This window comes from Podarcis liolepis, assembly GCF_965112155.1.
Source record: "Podarcis liolepis genome assembly, chromosome: 3".
Lineage (NCBI taxonomy): Eukaryota > Metazoa > Chordata > Lepidosauria > Squamata > Lacertidae > Podarcis > Podarcis liolepis.
The window spans coordinates 56,887,401-56,899,985 of record NC_139557.1 but is presented as its reverse complement, the minus strand read 5'-3'; positions in this window follow the sequence as shown (position 1 = coordinate 56,899,985).

Sequence of the window (12,585 nt, the reverse complement as noted above, 5' to 3'; positions counted from 1 at the left end):
GCCCAGAGTTTGAGACTTATTGCACAACAGTTGGATGAAAGTAGAGCCACCATTTTGCAGCTGAAAAATGGGAATGGATTATGTACTTGCCAGGCAGGGAGGCCTATGTGGAGTCTTGAACTTGACAGGGAATGCCTGTTGCTTTAACATTTCTGATAATGGTGAGGCAATCCGTGTGTTGGCCACAAAGATGGAGAATATAGCACATGTCCCAGTACAAACATGGGAAGGGTGGGATATGGGATGGTTACCCAATGTCACAGGACTCAAAGGGATACTATTGTCTTGCTTGTTTTTCTTGACGGTAGTAGTAATGGTTTTATGTATGATGCCATGTATCATCTCATGTTTTAGAAGTACAATTAGCAAGATGATTTCGAATGAAACTCTACCTCATATCATGGCCCTATACAGAGCTTTAACTCAGGAAGATCAAGCTATCAAGGACGCTTGGTAGCAAGGTCCTTGAGCTTGAAAGGGGGGATTGTGGCATCTGAATATGGACTGCATTTTTAATCAAGGCATATATTGGCTTATATCTTGATCAGGTTCCTAAATTAAAGAGAGAGTTTAAAGATTTTCAAAAGCTTCATGCCAGGCAAGAAGGCCAGCTGTTTAAAGGACACAGGCAATGTTTTTCCTCCTAGACAAGCCCCCCCCCTTTGATTGATAGCAGAAAACAATTCTCAAAGTCGTAAAAGCTGGAATTACAGGCTGAAGACCAAGGTTACACAGACCCTACATAATTAAGAGTTTGGTAAACAGTAAAATAAAACCATGTGCCTTAAACTTGAGCCTAAGGTCAAAAGGCCAAGAGCACATGGAAAACAAACCGGCTGGAGAAGGGGGGGAAGTGTGAACAGGGGAAGAGGCTTTTTTTTCCCCCTATTTTATTTTGAGGCTGTAAACTGTTCCTTCCTTGTTACTTTTAGGAAGTTTATCCTTCTAAAAAGCTATCTATGATAATGTATGAAATATCCTGGCTTAAATGTAATTATGCAAAGGATCTAGAAAGAAAGAAATGTTAAATTCTTATTTCATAGAATCATAGAGTCCTAGAGTTGGAATAGACCACAGGGGCCATTGAGCCCAGCCCCCTGTCAGACAAGAAGACGCCAATCGAGCACTTATGACAAATGGCTGTCAGACCTTTGTTTAAAGACCTCTAAAAGGAGATATTTCATTGATGATGCATGAGAATATGAACCCGAGGTCTCTGACATCTGTTCAAGATAAAAATTTAAGATTAACCATTTGTTTTAGAAGGCAATAGGGCAAGGAGGGCAAGAGGTGAGCTGGTAATTAAGATTCCTTGTTGAGACGCATGTAAGATATATTAATACTTATTTGTCATTTATAGATATAACAATATATAGCTCTTTGTGTTCCATATAAGGACAGGAGGATATGAGTGTATTTTTGTGATTGGTTATAGCAATCAGCCAATAGGAAATTCGAGCAGGCTGATTGAACAGAGGCAGCCACAGGAGGAACAAAGGGGGGTGGATTAAGGAAATATAAGTGCTGGCCATAATGGCAGAAGGCCAGGCCAGAGCTTGGTAACCATATACCACTGTGCCTCTTATTTATTTGTCTGACAAATAAATTATTTTTTTTAATTTCTCTGTTGCTGCGTTGAATATTTCATTCCAGCTAAGCGTTAACCACAAGCAGGGTGCTACAGTACCACTGTACAATGTCAACCACTCAGTGAAATGCAACTGACCACTAGTCATATATGCATTGGCAGCCCTTCTGGGAAAGTACAAGGTGGTTGTCAAAACATCCATAATATGTGACTGGTTGGGTGTTGCAGTAAACTTTCTGGATCACTTTCTGGATCTGCAGGCCTGAGTCTGATTGATTGCTTAACTTGAATCAGGGAGACCATGGTTCAAATCTCCAAAGGCATAATCTCATCCATTAGCAACATGTGGAGTGCTCTGCGGGATCAGACTAAAGGTTTATATACTCCTGGTTCCCAACAATCCAGTATTATAATGGTGAAGCTCACTAGAATTTTCATCCACAGTAGGTGTCATCATTACACATGCTACGATCATATTTTGAATTTCCCCTGTAAACCTTGTATTCAGGTTTTCCTGAAGCTAATAAAAGGTACTCCCTGTAATCCACTAAAAATATTTTCTTTTTAGGTTTTGAATTCTACATATGCTGCTGTCTCAGTTTCTGGAAGGTATTTTTTTATAGGGCTCTATTTGTTTCTTGGTTATGGGCTATGGTACATTTTTATAATCTGCAAATTAGATTATGCATGGAGAATCTGTGAACAGTGTTGGAATTAGCACTTGTTTTGTCATCAAGGTCTAAAATACTCCAATGAGACAAAGCAAAGCCCTCATTTTGTAAGTAAATGAAGCGTAGCTGAAGGATAAACTAGGAAATCAAAAGGTTGCTAACAATATATGACATGTTCCTTCCCAAAATAGCAAACTGGCCATTTCTACAGAGGAAGCAAAGGGATGATGAAAGTGCCCTCTGTCTTTTAAGAAAGAAACTGAACAATAGGGAGGTCAGAAGGGGAGGGGGAGAGAGACAGAAGGCAAAGCTCTCAAAGAGCTGGCAAACCACAAGTCATAAAATAATATGAATTATTCAGACCTTGTTGATTGTGCACAGGAAGTTTGCAAGTTGCATAGAAAAGGTACAAAGGGTTAGAAATGGAACCAAATATTCCCTCTTACGCTTTGAGGTAGGCTATTTTTAATGCGTTTGATTTGAACATGGTGCTAAACCATAATAACATAATAATAGTTTGCTGGATCAGGCCAATGGCCCAACTAGTCCGGTATCCTGTTCTCACAGTGGCCAACCAGATGCCAATGGGAAACCAGCAAACAGAGCACTCTACCTTTCTGTGGTCTCCAGCAACTGGTTTTTGGAAGCATTGCTGCCTCCAACTGTGGAGATATAAAGCATAGCCATATAGGGCTGTCTAAGCATATGCGGTGCCAGGGTGCAAAGATCCGCCCGGCGCCCCCTCAGTCGCCCAATCCCAGGCATGCAGGAGGGCAGAGCCAGCCGGCTGCCTTCAGCATCTCACTGGCTCAGTTGCCCTTGAACTCACGATGCAGAGCTGCCTGCAGCAGAAGAGCACGCCGCGGTGCTCCAACCGATGGGCGGGCTCTTCCCTGGACTCAACTCTCGAGCCCTGGACTCTTGGCCTGGCGCCCCTGAAAGCCCAGCACCCGGGTGCCCTGCACCGCTAGCGCCTATGGGTAAGCCGGCCCTGTAGCCATAGATGGTCCTGTCCTCCATGAATCTGTCTAGTCCTCTATTAAAGCCATCCAAGTTGGTAGCCATCACTGCCTCCCGAGAGAACAAGTTCCATAGCCTGACTGTGTGCTGCATAACTCAGTGGCGTAGCGTGGGTTGCCAGCACCCGGGGCAAGGCAAGTAATTTGTGCCCCCTAACCCGTGGATTTGCGCCCCCTAACCCGTGGATTTGCGCCCCCTAACCCTAACCCCCAGATGTTGCGCCCGGTGCGGCCGGCCCCTCCTGCACCCCCCACGCTACGCCACTGGCATAACTTCAACATCCAGTTAGAACTATTTAGTTCAAATTAATTGGACAAAACTGATGAACTTGATCCAGTGACAGCAGCTTTTCAATATCTCATCGTTGTTTACACTTCCAGCCCCTCTGCCACTCACTTGCCTCCTAGCACACACCCATCATTTTCGCTGCTTCCCCCAGGGTGCAGCACCACCCGCTTTGGGAATCACTGGTTTAACGCAGCATAAATAAGCCATAGTGAGCTTTGGACTGGCACACTCTTTTCTCCCTTTCCTCTGCCGCCAAGGGGAAGAGAATAATAGCTTCTGCTTTTGATTTTAGTTAACTAAAAGCTTGCTGTATCATTCTGAGTTATAACTGAGATTAACATTCACCCTAGTTAGTTTAAACAAGCCAGCTTCAGAGACCATAGTGTAAAGTTAGATTGTTTTAGACTAACCATAGGGAGAGGGGATAAAAGAGAGGCAACCAACAGGAAAATGGAGAAAACAGTGTGATACTGAATTGACCTCCAGCACTGACAGCAGGAGGGGAAGGGGAGCCATTTGCAATCCTTCCCGCGTGGAAAGCTTAAGCCGTCTTAGCAACTGCTACGTCAAGCTTACATTACCTCATGCTTTGCAAATAGAAGCTGCATTAAAATGTTGTGCTGTCTAATTCACCTCTTCCTTGGTTGCAATTGTTAGCCACAAGTCAGTCACTTGAATTTCTGCATTAACTGAGTGTGCATAGAAGCACAAAATGTGGTCTTTGCCGGTGTCTCTGACAAAACATTATCAGGAGATAGTTGCTCCAGATGATCACATGCTACAGGGCCCTTAGTCACCCTAAAAACAAGACCGCAGAGGTGAAATAAGACATTGCAATCTAATTATACTGGTGGCAATGTATATTGATGAATTTGTGTGGAGGGTTCTATTCTGAAGCAGGCAATCGCTATTCATGAGCTTCCAGAGTCTCCCTGCTCTATCTACAACTTTCCTAGATGATGATGCTGTGCAGTTAAATATTTGGAATGGTTTCCTTTCTTTTAGTAGCCATAAGCTCCTGAACTCTAGTTTGGTTTCTATGGGAAACAGTGGCCATAAAACTGATTTGTATCACAGATGCATGAACATAACTCAACTAATTATTCATCAGCTGCACTAGAAGCTAGGATAAAAAAGTTATGGGCCTCCTTCTTTGTTTTCCTAAGTTTTCAGATGCTTTGACTGCTGTTAGTGCTAACCAGCCTGCCCTGCTTCGTTACTGCCCAGTTATTTTCCTCTGCATTCATATGATCTCTGGTTTATAGCTATAGTAAAATCAAACAACCGATGTACTTAAAATTGATGAGAAGTAGAAAGTAAATATACAAGCCCATTGAATGACATATATTTGATGACTGCGACCTGCAAAGGGCTGCATCTAATGCACAGCTGGACTGGCATTTGCAGAGCACCCCAAGGAAAAAGGTTTCGCTTTTGTCTTTTGAAAAAACAAGAAAAACTGTGTATTGACTTTCTCTCGACTGGCCTTCTCTTTCCTTGCTCTCCATTCCCGGAAAAGATAAAAACACACACCCCTGGCCCAGTTGGTAATTAATCAGAGGGAGTAATCTGCCAGATGCCTGTAATTACTTACTTTTTTCCAGAATAGCTATGAGATCTTCCTGCCCTGCACCCTTCCCATCCTTTGTGCCACTTACTGGAGATGAGAGATGCCCCATCCATCTCAGAGGAGACCGAGACATAAGGAAGCCTTGGATGTTTCTGCCAGCCACACTGATCTTCTGCCTTTATCTCCCATTAAGTAGGATTCATTTTATCAAATGACGCCCAACAGTGCCTAAGAAACCGCATGATGAAAACAACACAACTTCCACTGCCAAATGTTTTAAACCTAGGGGGTTATCCATCTTATTTAAGAATCATTTCAGTCCTTCAAAACAGAAATTAACAGCACAATCCAAACCATGCCTACTCAGAAGTAAGTCTCATTGAATTCAGTGGAGCTTACTCCCAGGCAGTGCTTTTTTCCTGACAAAACTGACCAGTACTCAATACCAGCACCTCTTTTTTTGCTGCCACTCCAGCCCCCTTTGTGAGGGGAGTGTTTTTGCCACCTCATAACTCCCTTTCATGAGAGAGGAAGGCTCACAGAGCCAGTGTGGTGTAGTGGTTAAGAGCGATAGACTTGTATCTGGTGAACTGAGTTCGTGTCCCCGCTCCTCCACATGCAGCTGCTGGGTGACCTTGGGCTAGTCACACTTTTCTGAAGTCTCTCAGCCCCACTCACCTCACAGAGTGTTTGTTGTGGGGGAGGAAGGGAAAGGAGAATGTTAGCCACTTTGAGACTCCTTAGGGTAGTGATGAAGCAGGATATCAAATCTAAACTCCTCTTCTTCTTCCTCTGGACAGGAGATGGGCTTTGTAGATTATCACACCTTTGGTGGACAATTTGAGGTGGGCAGCAGTCTCCCACCAAAGGAGATTCCTCCTTTCTTCCTTATCTTTCACAGCATTGGCAGTTTTGCTGCCTGAATCTTGTGGAGATTTTAACTACAGGGTTAGAAGCTATAATGCAGATGACAAGCAGGAGAAGATGTAGATGGGCCATAGGAGACAAAATACTGCAGCCATAATAGGACTGACTTGACAACCAATTATTGTCTGGCTGCAAGGAGGTAGACAGAGCCTGTGTATAGTCACAGAAGATATGAAATTATTGCAAGATAAACTCAAAATACCATTGCAGTGGTTGTTTTTCTTTTCTTTTAAAAAATATTGCAAGCGTACTGACTCCTTTGTTATTTCTTGACAAGACATTAAATAAAATTCTCCACTGCAGTCTAAGTGGCTTTTTAAAATCATCTGTTCTTTCAGAGGCTGTTTATTACAAAGGTAACTGATTTATTCTGGGGCCATTCAAGAAGGAAACGCACACAAAGAAGCCAATTAGATTGCAGGGTAATGATAAAGGACGTCTCTTCCTCCAAGATAAATCAAAGGCAGAGCTCGTTTTCAATGTCCTGCGTTTTCATTAGCTTCTATACACTAATGTACCTCAACAGGGATGCTTTTTATTTATTTTGCCCTAAATGTCTTCCTGCAGGGACAGGTGTAGAGAGATGTGAGCAAATGGTAAATTCGGAGGCTAAATCATCCTCAAAGTCTGAGTCATTTGGCGTAAGGCAAAGGTCTCATTACCATTTGTGAATCTATTGCAATAAGAAACATATTTGTTGCTGGATATGACAGGGGGGAAGCTTCCCTCTGGTACATCTCCTCTACTTCACGTGCTTTTAGTCTGAAACTCGCTCCCACCCATATTTTATAGTTTTAATTTAGTAATATGGGAGGCATATGCATACAAAATAACAAAGGGACCTTTAATATTTGGATGGCTTAAGGCTATGTGTAGCATCTTGGGAGCACAGCCAATAATGTATAGATGGGAAAGTGCTGTTCCAGAATAAACAAATAAATTATGAAGAATTCCCATTGAAAAATGAAACTGTGCTTTATGAAGAAATGCCTTAATATTCTCCTGCAAGATACCTGTGAGTGGAAAGGCAGAACTCAGAGGTCTCCAATGGAAAATATGGGACTTGAAGACAACCTCTCACATGTGAACACCATCTGCCTGAGAAGCGTATGTAGGGGGAAATGGACCAGTGGGAGTTGCTGTCAGACAAAAATCAAACTGGATTGCAAACTTGGTTGTTCAGGAGAATAAACTGCCCTAGGAAGCAATCCAAATCTAAGATCTGCCAGGATGAACAGAGTTTGGAATACAGTTGTACCTTGGATCCTGAACATCCTGGAACTCAGACATTTTGGCTCTTGAATGCTGCAAACCCAGAAGTGATTGTTCTGGTTTGCGAACATTCTTTTGGAACCCGAATGTCCAACGGGGCTTCCACAGCTTCTGATTGGCTGCAGGAGCTTTCTGCAGCCAATCAGAAGCTGCAATTTGGTTTTCGAACATTTTGGAAGTCGAACGGACTTACGGAATGGATTCCATTTGACTTCCAAGGCACGACTGTAGTTAGATCTGTGGCTGAGCCTGGGTCCAATGGGGACCATGCCAGCTGAAATCTCCCTGTTCCAGCTCAGTCAAATATATACTCTCTGAAGTCCTCAGGGATCACCCAGACTTCTGATTTTCCCAGCGCTTTCCATACACCAGCTCCCCCCCATGGTAACCTGATCTTGACCACTGAATAAGAGCAAATGTCATCCGGGTTTCCTGCAGATTGACGTTTGCTCTCATTCAGTGCTAATGAGTGGGTTTTCCTGGGGAAAACCAAACTATACTTAAAAGATTTGTTTTCTCTCTGCTAGACTTGGGCCAATGCAGCCAGCAGTAGCACCTCTCCTGTATGGCGTTTTGGACAAGGGTAAGTTATACCAGCATAATTTAACCTGCTGTAAATTACACTGGCATCTTATAGTTTGAATTGTTCTGCCCATCTGTAGCATGAGGTGATGCTTTGGGTTGATCTGAACATTTCTTGGTAAACGTATCCCATAGTCAATCTGTGTGAGGGTGTGTTTTGCTCAGTCCATTTAATCTCTTTATGGAATAGTGTGTGCAGTGTATTCAGGGTGTTATCGTGAACTGGGCCCACTGTTTATACACATAATTACTCACCCTTGTGCTTCTCACATGGTATTCAACATTTGGAAAACTATCTACAATGAATGGCTTGAGAACTATCTCATGTGATTCTGCCAGCCTCTTCTCCCGTCACCTTAAATGATTCACAAGCAATTTAATCACTTTTGTTATTGCACTTACATTTATACAGTACAGCATTATACAAGTGGAGATGCATGGGAAAACATTTGGAATCATAGAGGGCCTTGTAGTCCATGTAATCCAAAGTCCTACTTGATATTAGCTGGATGCCACATGTCTCATTCTTGATAAACTGTGCTTGACAAAATTACCCTTTCTCCAGATCTTTTAGGAGCCCTGATCTCCATTTCATCTAGTCCCATCATTGTGCCATACTGCAACCTGGTCCATACATATTGCATTAGATCATTTTTTTATTCCTTCAGCTCTTTGATTTGCAAACTGTGTTAGATGCTGATGTTATACAGACATACCTCAGAGATGTTGCAGGTTTGGCTCCAGACCACAATAATAATGTGAATATTGCATTAAAGTGAGCCGTACAATTTTGTTTGCTTCCCAGTGCATATAAAAGTTACATTTACACTATACTGTAGTGTATTAAGCCAGCCTCTGCTCCCTGGCTTCAGTGGCGGAAAAGCCAGGCTGCAGCCCTAGCCTGTGCCCAGAAGAGGGGTGGCAGCAGGGGGCTTCGTTCCCCTGGAAATGGCCAGACTGCCTGCAGCTGCACCTATGTCCTTGAGAGGAGCAATAGCTGCAAAGCGCAATAAAATGAGGTATGCCTGTACTTGCTATCATTGTGTCAATCAGGGGTTAGGGAAATGCACTATGCAATAGCAAAAACTCATACGGAAAACAGTATCTACTGTAATTATAAAGCCAGGGACAAGGAAATGTGAAACTTGCAACAGAGACCCCAATCTTTCTGGCAATGGTAACTTCTAGACTGACTCCTACTTATTGTTTTAAGAGTCCCTTCGCCTCCCCACAAGCTTTCTATGGAAATAAGCTGGTGCCAGCCAACTTCTCATTGATTCTGACTTAATCAAGATGTAATGGAACACTTTTGGATGATAAGGTCTATTAGCACTCAAGCCCAATTGATCTAATGGCAAAACCAATTCTCTTCATTATTTTTAGAAGATGTCACGAGGGTTATCAGCTTCATCTTATCTGCTTGGAGATATACACATCTATCTCGGTGGTAAATATTAAGAGTGTGCACGTACTTAGTTAACACCCCAATCTGGCACGTGGAGAAGCAACTTACCTCTGCTGTTTGGTAGGTTGCCCAACTGGGGTCCATCTGAATCTGATTCCCATCACCCCCACTCCACTTCCTTCACTACTGGGAAATGAAACATTTTAAAACGCTACATTTTTTTTTTTTTGGTCAGAAATGGATGGTATTTGCAGGAATACTTGCCATTCCAGAGTCAACAAAGCCTGTCCAATTACAAGCAAGGCCCAGGGGTTTTGTTTTTATGGTAGACAACTTTAAAGTTTGATTTTTAAATAAACTTTGTTTTATTATTTTTGGGTGGAATTGATGAAATGTGTAAGCCAGGACACCCCCTTCTCAATGGATGAATCTTGCTGAAATTCAGAAGGATATCTGTAGTGGTTTGGCTGTTTAAAAAAGGAACAATTCTCCTCTAGTTTTTTGAGGGCAATTTGCCTGAAAATTACAAGCATGAGAGAAGTGCCCCTGGGTAAGAAACCTGCCAAATGCTCAGATAAGTAAGTCCGAGAGCTTTTGTGCTAGGCATGTTTGATTTTGGAATAGGAAGAACGGATTAACCAGGAAAACCATCCTCTCCGATTACAAGCTAGGCGTGTCAGTTATGAAGGATTTCCCCCTTCCTCCTTGCCTCCTGGCATCTTCCTTAAGCTTACATGTGTGTTGCTCTTGCAAAGCTGCTCCCTTCCCCAACGGTCTGGGATTGGAGAATATTGGTAAAACAATTCCATCTGATTACTAGCTAGACTTGCCAATCACAAAGGAGTTTCCCCTCCAAATCTTGGTGTTTGCCTTATGCTAGAGACATAAGTTTCAGTTTCGTAAAGCTGGTCCCTCTCTCCTTCTCCCTCTACATCCTGGCATTATATGATAAGTTCAGAGACACAGTTTTGCTTTTTGCAAACACTTGTCTGCAGAGGTTTTTTGGCATCCAGGTTGCCAAGGAGCTATGAAGTGCTTCAAGGGATTTCTGTTTTGACTTGGGGTGCCAAGTATGGATCCCACTTTGCCTTAGAAGCCAATAATCTCTCTGAGACATTCACTACAGCTTAGCATTCAGAATTCATCAAAAGCCAGCACACACCCCTAGTAAATATTGTCGCTCACTACATTGAAAATGATGCCCTTTTGCTTTGAAAAAACAGCTGGAAGCAATTTCCCAGACTAATCTCAGCAAGTGGCCTAAACTCAAAATGGAGGAATATGATATTAATGATATCTGGAGGCACAGGGTGACTATTAAAGAGAATAGCACTATAACTAAAACATTGCATTGCATAAAACACTCGCCGTTTTGCACAATTTATTACCGCCTTTTATGAGTGCCAGTACATTTCTCAGGGTTTACAATACATTATTGTTCAAAGTGCTTTTTATGGGATTATTGAATTGTTCTGGAGATGAGACAGCTTTGGAAGGCAATTAGGTAGCATAAATCAGCAGGGGACCAACCTTTAATGAAGGGCATATTACTAAGCTGACCATCTCAAAGATCTTCCAAGATAGAAGGTTAACACCGAGGCCAAAGACATAAATTATCTTGTATCATGTACGCTCTTGTGGGAAATAAGGTGGCTGTTGAGTCCTCGATACAGAAAGTGGCATGCCTAAGCTTTCAGCACACAGGCCAGGAGCCCATACATCTCTGAGAGAGACAGAGCTATATCAATGGGCAGGGTGTCCGCTCCTCCATCACTGGCTCTGGGGAAATCTATCTATGGAACTCTCTTGTTGAGGTCAAGAGAGCCAATGTTGTTGGACTAAAATTCTCGTGATCACCAGCCAGCATGGCTAATCACTAGGGGAGGTTGGGAGTTGTGGGCCAGCAACAAAGGGAGGACCACAGGTTCTTTAGGTGCTCAGTGATTTGTACTGGCTCCTATGATCTTTTCAGCAGAAATTTGTTGACTTTGACCTGCCTATCTAAGATTGCCTGTTCTCTGCATGGCCTGTGAAGTGCCAGGGGACTCAAACAGGGAGTCCTTGCAGCCATGTTTTGGCAATGTATCGCCTGCAACACCGAAACAGCAGATTGTCTAAAGGAATGGCAAATTTGACTGTAATGCCCCACCTAAGTAGCATTAAAGGCCACTTCAGCTGACTCGCTACCTTCTTAGGTAGCTTGGGGAGCCAATGCAACTCCACTTAGCCCATCAATGCCTCACCCTGAGGTGTCTAAGCCACTTGTTTCCTAATGAGAATGTCATGCTGGCCTGAGTGCTTTCTCTCCACACACTGCCTATGAATATCACCATCTGAATGGGGCCTCAGCCTTACAGGAGAAGAGAACAACTACTGTATGTACAGGCAGGGCTGAAATGGACTGGTGTGGTTTTTCCTCAAAGAAGCAAGTTGCTTCACCCTGCTATATGGCAGGTCTGGCCCTGTTATTTCTATGTTATTGGAAAATGAGAGAGAAATTAATTTGTAAGACTAATCATATCTGCCAGCTACACATTTTCTGAATTTTTTAATGTACTTTCTTTCTAGTCCAAAACCCCAAGGAAGAGAAAATGTAGGCTTCATATTAGCAATATGAAACCTAATAAGAAGACTCTTGGGAGGCTAGCAGAGACATCTTGCAGTTCTGTAGGAAAGAAAGCATCTCTGGAGTCACGGAGAGGGGCTTGTTAGCATCTGGACAAATAAGGGTTATTTTACAGGATCCTCTATTCGCCCACACACTCCAGCATTCTTATACTAAAGCAATTCTCTGACGCTTTTTTCCTTTTATTTTTTTTTTTTTATAATAATTTTTATTGCGTCTTTTTCCAGATTACAAATATAACAGTGACAAAAAATAAGAAAGCACAAAAAAGAAAATAGAAAAAAAAAAAAAAGAAATAAAAAGAAACAAGCACAACAAAACCAGACCATTTCATCAACTTATTTCAGATTTCTATCGGACTTCCCCACATCTCCCCGTAATGCATTCTTGGCAATAAAATTATCAACAAGTTATAACCTTGTTTCACGTGTTATTTGTACTTTCAATTGCTATTTAAGTTTAAGTTTAAATCTCTTATATTCCAATTAGTTTAAAAATCTTACAATATTTCTTTTTACCCATTTAAACTTTGATTCTTTCATAGATAATTCAACTTTCATAAATGATCCACTTATATTGCTGGGGCTGACATTTCAAATCATGCGACATCTTAAGATTCATATAATTTATAATACT